At 46.6% G+C, this 2795-nt stretch overlaps 1 long non-coding RNA gene across 1 annotated transcript; it reads right to left on the reverse strand.

Annotated features, from left to right (window-relative positions):
* Nucleotides 1-1522: 1522 nt before the first annotated feature.
* On the reverse strand, nucleotides 1523-2755 carry LOC145718805 (uncharacterized). The gene is made up of 2 exons (XR_014142027.1): nucleotides 2419-2755; nucleotides 1523-2262 (listed from the first exon to the last, which is right to left on the reverse strand). It is a non-coding gene; the product is annotated as an uncharacterized LOC145718805 (long non-coding RNA).
* Nucleotides 2756-2795: the final 40 nt, after the last annotated feature.

Below are 2795 nucleotides of genomic sequence, written 5' to 3' on the forward strand. Positions count from 1 at the left end.
TTTAAAGAAGGCACCAAACCCTGACTGGACCTGTACACCATCTGGTGACAAGAAGGTAAATACTTCCCAAATTGAAATAGAAAACATCTGGGGAGACAGCTTTCCCCACATGTCCAGACCAGGCCTGCATTCCTTTTCTCACTGCTGCTCCTTCTACCTCTTTTGTGCAAAGAACATGCCATTTTCTGCATATCCCAGTCTCTTGCAAAAGGAGGAAACCTCTTTGGATTATGATCTTCCCTAAAATCGCCTCCTTTTGATCTTGTGAGCATTTCTAGAGGTTTAGAATGTTCCGAATTCAAGTCTTTCTTTTACCTCAACTACTAACTGAATCCTGATTCTAATCCAAATGCATGGTTTCTGAATTTACAACATAACAGACCACTACTGATAACCCATATAGTTCTAAACAGTTCTTTTGAAAGAACAATACTGTTTTGAAACGTCCCAGAAGTATTCCTATTCTTCCAACAAGTTCTCTAACTATTGCTTCATGTTCTTCAGTGTACTCTATGTTCCCTAATGTGCTCAGTGATTTCATTCAGTGCATTCCTGCAGTATTTGTCTGTTTTGTTCCTAGCCACTGGGGGAGGACACTTCCAGGAGGCATACAGGACTCCGGGTTTGCCTTCAGTCCAAACAAGTGCCAATAAATATTTTCAGTTGGCTCCTTTCAGACCTAGGGTCCTGGATTAAAACCAGCATATGGTTTGGAATTGTCATCTTGTTTTTGATTCTGTACTTGCTGTCTCTCAATCCTTTGTAGAAACACTGTCTCCAATGAAGTGATGCTGGCTCACTGGTCTCAATCTTGAGCAGATACAGACTTCACATGGGAAGTTCGTGAGAGTTTCTCCCATCTAACTCTCCCTGTTCCTCAAGTGTCACTTGAGTAGTTTACAACTGCGATGCACATTCCCTCCAACATGAGACATGCCAATCTGAAAAAGCTTTGCTGGCACTGAAACACAAAACCACGAAATACAAAGAACTTGACTGTTGATCAGGAACCCTTCCAGGGACACCTGGGCGGCTCAGTCGATTAAGCGTCTGCCTTTGGCTCAGGTCATGGTCCCAGGGCCCTGGGACTGAGTCCCACACTGGGATCCTTGCTCAGCAGGGGCCTGTTTCTCCCTCTGCCTCTCTGTCTCTCTCTCTCTCATACATACATACAAATAAATAAAATCCTAAAAAGAAAAAGAAATTCTCCCAAGGAAACTTTTTAAAGTTTTTATTTACAATTAGTCCACATACACTATGATACTCATTTCAGGTGTACAATCTAGTGCTTCAACACTTCCAGGCAACACCTGTTGCTCATCCTAATCCCTATCACCTATTCAACCCATTCCCCCAAACACCTCCCCTCGGTAACAACAGGTTGTTCTCTCTACTTAAGAGTGTTTCTTGGTTTGACTCTTTTTTCTTCTCTTTGCTCATTTGTTTTTTTTTCTTTATAAACTCCACAGATGAGTAAAATCAGACAGTATTTATCTTTCTCTGATTTATTTTGCTCATCAAAGCAAATCTTGATCAGAAGGAGTGAGGGTGTTACACAAATACAATGAATCATGGAACACTACATCAAAAACTAACGTACTGTATGGCGACTAACATAATAAAATTTTTAAAAAGGGTAATTTTGAAAACTCCTAACGGGAAATGTCACAAAACACAGGCAGGAGGTTTGGGCAGGGGGAGCCCCCACACACTACCACTCCAAATAAAGTGGGGACCCAACAGGAAGACATGGACTTGACCTCGCACATGGATACTCCACTATTCCAGCTAGCAGAACTCTATTCTCATCTCTATATCCGCCCCTCACCTCCTCCAACAGGACTCACCCATGAGAAGCTACAACACTTTGAACTCCCAGATGCCACCAATGGACCTTTGGTTCTTAACAGCCTTCCAAATTGCCCCCTTTCCTCCTGAAAACAGGGAGCCTCTCTGATATTCCCCAATGTGCCTACGGTTTAATCACAGCTTCTCTGTCCTACATTCAAGTCTCTTTCCTTCCAAAGAAACCCGACATTGGCTGATAATTCCCTGAGAGTTTCTACCTTTAAGGTTACAAACTGGACGGTACTTGGTTTTTACCTGGGGCTCTGGTTCCAGCAGAAATCAGAAAGTGGGATCCCAGCTCATTCTTCTAGAAGGTCCTGAGAGTCAGCAGTTAGTGTATTCACCTCCCGACTAAATGCTGCTCCCCTTCCTCTTAATTTGAGTCAGGATTTCTCCCCAGAAACGAGCCTGCATCTGTAACAAAACCACCACAGCATCTCTGACGTGGCGTCGCGGGCCCCTCCATCCACGGATCCCCGAGTAAAATACCTCTTGTTCAAATACCCTCAGGGAAAAAAAGGACCAAACCAGGGCAACAGCCCCCAAAATGCAAGCGACTGTGCTGCTCACCTACCAGCAGGTCCTGGGAAGCCGCCCAGAGCCCCCTCCTCAGCACTCACCCAACAAAGCAGCTTCTCCATCGCTCCTCAGGAGGCACCAAGTTGCGCTGCTTCTCCGTCGCTCCTCAGGAGGCACCAAGTTGCTGCAAAGGCCCCAGGTTCTCCCAGGGCGGCGGCAGAACTTGCTGGTAAACGCAGCCCTGGCTCTCGGAGGGTAGTGGGTCCTCAGGGGGCAGCAGAAACCTCTCCTGCCCTGCGGTGCCCTGGGTCAGATAACGCCATGACGTCTTCTGACAGCAGGCAGTTGCTGCGCCCACAGGGAAACCGCCCCCTCCCGGGTGGAGGTGCGCGCGCGCCCCCTGCTGGCTGCCCTGGGAATCCCTACAA

The sequence above is a fragment of the Leptonychotes weddellii genome, unplaced genomic scaffold, assembly GCF_054177405.1.
Source record: "Leptonychotes weddellii isolate Sample4059 unplaced genomic scaffold, ASM5417740v2 HiC_scaffold_22304, whole genome shotgun sequence".
NCBI lineage: Eukaryota > Metazoa > Chordata > Mammalia > Carnivora > Phocidae > Leptonychotes > Leptonychotes weddellii.